Here is a 6,000-nt window from a genome sequence, read left to right as displayed (position 1 = left end):
AGGAACGGCCTGAAGCTCCGGGGAAGACACGTTCCACAAAGTGCAAAAGAGCAAGAGCTGAGCAAGTAGATCTTCTGAGCGGGTTAGTGGGACCTAGCTCTGTCCTTCCCATCCAGGTGGAAGGTATTTACACTAAGGCTTTGCTGGATAGTGGATCGCAGGTCACGCTGTTGTACAGATCCTTTTATGAGAAACACTTGAAGCATCTGCCACTGACACCAATTGAAAATTTGGAGATATGGGGATTGAGCTCGCAGAGATACCCCTATGATGGCTGTTTGTCTTTAAAGTTGGAGTTTCCTGGATCTGTTGCAGGAGTGGCGGAATCCATAGATGCACTAGTGTTGGTCTGTCCCGATCCCGTCATGAAAGGAGATGTAAACATTCTGGTGGGAACAAACACGGCTGTGGTAAAGAAGCTGGTAGAAATTTGCGAGACGAAGATGGGAAGTGATTTCCTTCATACCCTGCCTGTCCATCCTGAGATCAGAACTGCCTATGAACGGGTCATTGCTGTTAGCAAGTGTGATGTTGACGATTGTAGAGGGACCGTCTGGTTTCCCCGCCTTAAGCCGTTGAAGTTGACTCCAGGAGAGAGTGTGAGGGTTTCTGGAATCCTGAAATACCCAGCCACAACCTCTGCTAAACCCCTGTTAGTGGATCAGCCTGAGGAGTCCCGGTTTCCTGAGGAACTGCTAGTGAGAGCTGAGGTGCAGTCTGCTACTGCTGTACATTCAAAAAGAATTGGAGTCACTATTAGAAATGTGTCTTCTTGCCCAGTGACGATTAAGAGAGGAATGCCTATCGCCCATGTGTTTCCGGTTGATGTTGTGCCTACCGTCTCTAAGCCCAGAGAGAGTAGTGGTCAAACCAAACTGACCAAGGATTCATTTAATTTTGGCGATACACCAGTCTCTGAAGAATGGAAACAGCGTCTGGCCAAAAAGATGTTGGAGAGAGAAGATGTTTTCTCCTGTGACGAATTTGATGTGGGATGTTCGAAGAGTACCCAACACCACATTAGACTGACAGAGGATAAGCCTTTTCGTGAGAGGTCACGGCGGCTTGCACCAGCTGACATCGAGGATGTTAGACAGCACTTGGGGAAGCTAAAAGAGGCTGGAATTATTGCAGACTCCAGAAGCCCCTACGCTTCACCGATCGTCGTAGTCCGGAAAAAGAATGGGCAGATAAGGATGTGTGTGGACTACAGAACGTTGAATCGTCGCACGATCCCTGACCAATACACCGTTCCACGCATTGAAGATGCTCTGGCCTGCTTAAATGGAAGTCAGTGGTTCAGCGTATTGGATCTTAGGAGTGGATACTACCAGATTCCCCTGAGTGAGGATGACCAAGAAAAGACAGCTTTCATTTGCCCAGTGGGGTTTTACCAATTCCAGCGGATGCCACAAGGGATATGTGGAGCTCCCTCGACTTTCCAGCGAGTGATGGAAAAGACGGTGGGAGACATGAACCTGTTGGAAGTGTTGGTCTATTTGGACGACCTCATTATTTTCGGACGGACTTTGGAGGAGCATGAGGAGAGACTGCTCAAGGTGTTGGACCGCTTGCAAAGTGAAGGGTTAAAGTTGTCCCTGGACAAGTGCACCTTTTGTCAGACTTCTGTCAGCTATGTGGGTCACATCGTGTCTCAAGACGGTGTCTCGACTGATCCCTCCAAAATTGAAGCTGTCAAGTCTTGGCCCAGACCCCAGAACGTGACAGAGTTACGTTCTTTCTTAGGTTTCTGTGGGTACTACAGAAGATTCGTAAAAGACTATTCTAAAATATCTTACCCACTCAACCAGTTACTGCAAGGGTGTCTTCCTAACAAGAGTTTGAAGAAAATCAAAGCTGGAGACAACCCAGACAGAGTCATATATAAAGCCTCGGATCCATTTGGAAGTAGATGGACTGATGCTTGTGAAGCTGCTTTCAGTGAGTTGAAGGTGAGACTTACCCAGGCTCCTGTGTTGGTCTTTGCTAATTCTCAGCTCCCGTACGTCTTACATGTTGATGCCTGCTGTGAAGGGTTGGGCGGGGTGCTGTATCAGGACCAAGGACAGGGGTTGAGGCCTGTAGCCTTTGTCAGCAGAAGCTTGACGCCTTCTGAAAGAAACTATCCAGTCCACAAACTTGAGTTCTTGGCGTTAAAGTGGGCTGTTGTTGACAAGCTACATGATTACCTGTACGGAGCAAAGTTTGAAGTGCAGACGGATAACAATCCGCTAACTTACGTTCTGACCACAGCCAAACTGGATGCTGCGGGACATAGGTGGCTGGCGGCTCTTTCTGCATACGACTTCAGTCTCAAGTACAGGCCTGGGAGACAAAATATTGATGCCGATGCTTTGTCTCGTCGTCCTCATAGGGAAGTGAACGACCAGGAGTGGACTAATATATCATCCTCTGGAGTGAGATCCCTGTGTAAGCTGCCAGTGCAAGACATGTCCAACTGCTTCGCAACTGCCAGTAGGATTGTCATGTCATTGGGAGGATCTCTTAAAACTGTCCCCAAAGCTTACTGCAATTTAGCCACTCTGGATACTTCAATGATTCCAAAACTGAGTTCTGCAGATCTGTCACGTGCTCAGCAGGAGGATCCTTGTCTTGGAGAGATATGGAAGGCTCTTAAAGGAGGAGATTTGTCCAAGGTCAACAGGGAATCGCACAAGGACCTTCCCTTGATGATGAGAGAGTGGGAAAGATTAGTAATGGAGAATGGAGTGATGTCTCGATGCACTCAACCCCCAGATAAACCCCGTCGTAAGCAATTGTGCTTGCCCAGGCAGTTCCATGATGTAGTTCTCCGGTCACTTCATGATGATTCTGGACACCTGGGGTTTGACAAGACTTATGGCTTGGTAAGAGAGAGATTTTACTGGCCACGAATGAAGATGGAGGTGGAGAAGTACTGCCAAACATGTGCCAGATGTGTCCAGAGGAAGACTCTGCCAAAGAGAGTTGCGCCATTGTCACACTTATCCAGTGAGGGACCTATGGATCTTGTGTGTATGGATTTTTTGTCCATTGAGCCAGACTCCAAGAACATTGGAAATGTCTTAGTCATCACTGACCACTACACGAGGTATGCGCAAGCCTTTCCAACTAAGGACCAGAAGGCGTCCACAGTTGCAAAAGTATTGTGGGAGAAGTATTTTATTCATTACGGACTGCCTAGACGGATGCACTCGGACCAGGGACGGGATTTCGAGAGCAGGCTCATTCAGGAGTTGTTTGACCTGTTGGGAGTGGAGAAATCCCGTACAACGCCATACCATCCTCAGGGTGATCCTCAACCCGAACGGTTCAACCGGACCCTTTTGGATATGTTGGGAACCCTGGATCCAAAGCAGAAACCACAGTGGAGCCGTCACATTGGACATCTTGTACACGTGTACAACAGCAGTCTGAATGAAGCCACAGGATACTCGCCTTACTTCCTTATGTTCGGAAGGGAAGCCAGATTGCCCATAGACCTCAGTTTTGGTGTGTCTAGTGATGGTACTTCCACTAAGTCTTACCAGCGTTATGTCAAAACCATGCAGCAAGAGTTGAAGTCTGCGTACGAGCTGGCGGAGGAAAAAGCGGGAAAGAAGAATGCAGGAAATAAGAGAAGATATGATCAGAAGCTGCATTACTCTTACCTTGTTCCTGGAGATAGAGTACTGATCAGGAATCTTGGATTGCAAGGAAAGCACAAGCTGGCAGACAGATGGAGTACTGAGCCCTACGTTGTCCAGAGCCAGATGCCTCACTTACCTGTGTTTCGTCTTAAGCCAGAGAGTGGAACTGGACCTGTCAAGATTCTGCATAGGAATCACATTCTTCCTATTGGACAAGGTTTGAGACAGCGACAAGTTCCTGACAGTGTCCCTGAACCCAGAAAGAGAGTTCTGAGGAAAAGGAAGAATGCTGGACAGACACAGAGTTTGAAAGGGGAAGGTGAGAATGCACCTGTAAGACAAGAAAAAGAAGGCAGAGGTGATCAGAATCCTGACTTGAGTTCAGAGAGTGAGGATGAAATGTATGGAGTGTGGTATCACGTTCCTGAAAATCATCCTTTGACTCCTAGAAGAAGAGACACTTCTCAGAATAATGCAGAGGTTTCTGATAATGCTGTTTCAGAGACTGTTAAACAGGTTGTTTCTGAGAATGTTGAGCAATCTGGATCCCAAGTTGAGGTTTCTCAAAGAGTTGAGACAGATGAGTCTGTAGAGTCTGTTTCAAGACTGCTACCAGAAAGTGATCCTGACAACTTGCCAAATGTGAGCCAATTGTCAGACATCGGTGATGTTGAAAGTGATGTGCAAGACCTTTCACATGTGAATGAGAGTGATATAAATCAAGGTGTCTCTGCTGAGGAAATTGAAAAGGAGAGAAGGTCTCAAAGAGAGAGAACTGTGCCTAAGAGGTTTACCTATGATACTCTTGGGGAGCCAAAATTTGAGCCGGTCATTGCTCAAACTAAAGCTGTAAGTCCTGTTAGATACTGTTCTACCGTCTTTTTGTGGATGAATGTGCCTGCAAGAAGGTTAAGTACCTATTCAGTCGACTTAAGTGCTAGACACTAATTTGAGTGATTTGTTTCTTAGACATGAGTCTATTGTGATATTATTCTGCTCATTCATTTGAAAAGTGTAGGGGTCTAAATTTGTGAAAAGAGCTAAGATATTGAAATGTCAATTGTGTGATTCTCGGTTTTCCCTCGTTATGAGGACATAACGATTTTTGGTGGGGGGAGAATGTAGAGACCTAGAAAAAATGTTTTGGGTTTTCTAAATGTATACCTGTCATTTATCTTCTTTATAAATAAGATTATTTAATTATTTGTATTTGGGGCTGAAATTGTATTCTTAAGCAAACAAAGTGTTGATGGACTTTATTTTTTTTCTCTCTCTCATGTTCATATGAGACATGTTTATAAAAGTTTTTTCGAAAATATGTGAATGTAAATGAAAACAAATCATAAATGGTGGCATTTGGTTGTGTTTTCTGGGAGCGTAGGTCTGTCGATGAGAACTGTGTACTTTGACCTCTGGAAAAGTTCGGTGTGCAGGGGATGAGAGAGGAAGTGCAGTTTTTTTTCTCTCGGGCGGAAGAGTTGCAGTTCGGCTGATAGCTGAGAGAAATCAAGGTTCACGGACATTTTTGAGTGCCGTTTGGTGATGAAAGTTTGTGCGAGAGATTGGTTTGAACTGTGAAAGTGTCACAAATCAGTTTGCAGCACGGAAAAAACGAACATTTCGAGAGAGTTCGGTGAGAGACTGCATTTCCGTTTCGCGTGAGGAGGAGATCTAGCACGAGGTTCACACGTGAGAGATTCCGTGTTATTTTCTATCTTTACGTTGATTTGTTTTATTAGTTTTAGATTGTGAAATCACCCGGAAGAAAATTCCCGAGTTTAATTTCTTGAGTGCAGTGTTGCAGTTTAAATTATAATAAGTTGTGTAAGTCGTTTGAAATTCGGAAGAAAATACCCGTGTTTTATTTGTTTGTTTGTTTTTTGGAATAAGCTTTGCAGTGGTCTATCTAGTTGAGAGTGCACGTTAAGTGTGTGTTTATTTTTCTTTAACACTGAGAGATCGTCGAAATCGGGAGATCTGTGTTGATTTTCGCGGTTGCATCTAACTACTTCGAGGAGGGAGGAGTTCATTGAGATCCACGCAAGCGTCGTCGTGGGACGTGTCATCATGGATGCTGTTTATCATCTCGGCGAGGAGTAAGGATTCGAGGTTACTATTCTACAACTGGAATTCTTGTTGTCCTGATTCGTGAGTACTCTGGTTTTGCATCAAAGAGCTCCAACTAGCGCGCCATCTGTGTACTGAAAATCCCAGCTGGGTAAATTTTGAGTAGTGCATTCATTGACATTTTTTTTTTATTTGATTCTTTTTGGGGTTATATTGATTCATTGTTGTGACTCTGTAAATTGAATTATTTGGTAATTCAAAGAGAAACAAAAGAGAAAAGAGTTCCGGAGAAGAATAAATACAT

This window comes from Rutilus rutilus (genome assembly GCF_951802725.1).
Source record: "Rutilus rutilus genome assembly, chromosome: 9".
Lineage (NCBI taxonomy): Eukaryota > Metazoa > Chordata > Actinopteri > Cypriniformes > Leuciscidae > Rutilus > Rutilus rutilus.
The sequence above is the reverse complement of the archived record's forward strand: the minus strand, read 5'-3'. Positions refer to the sequence as shown.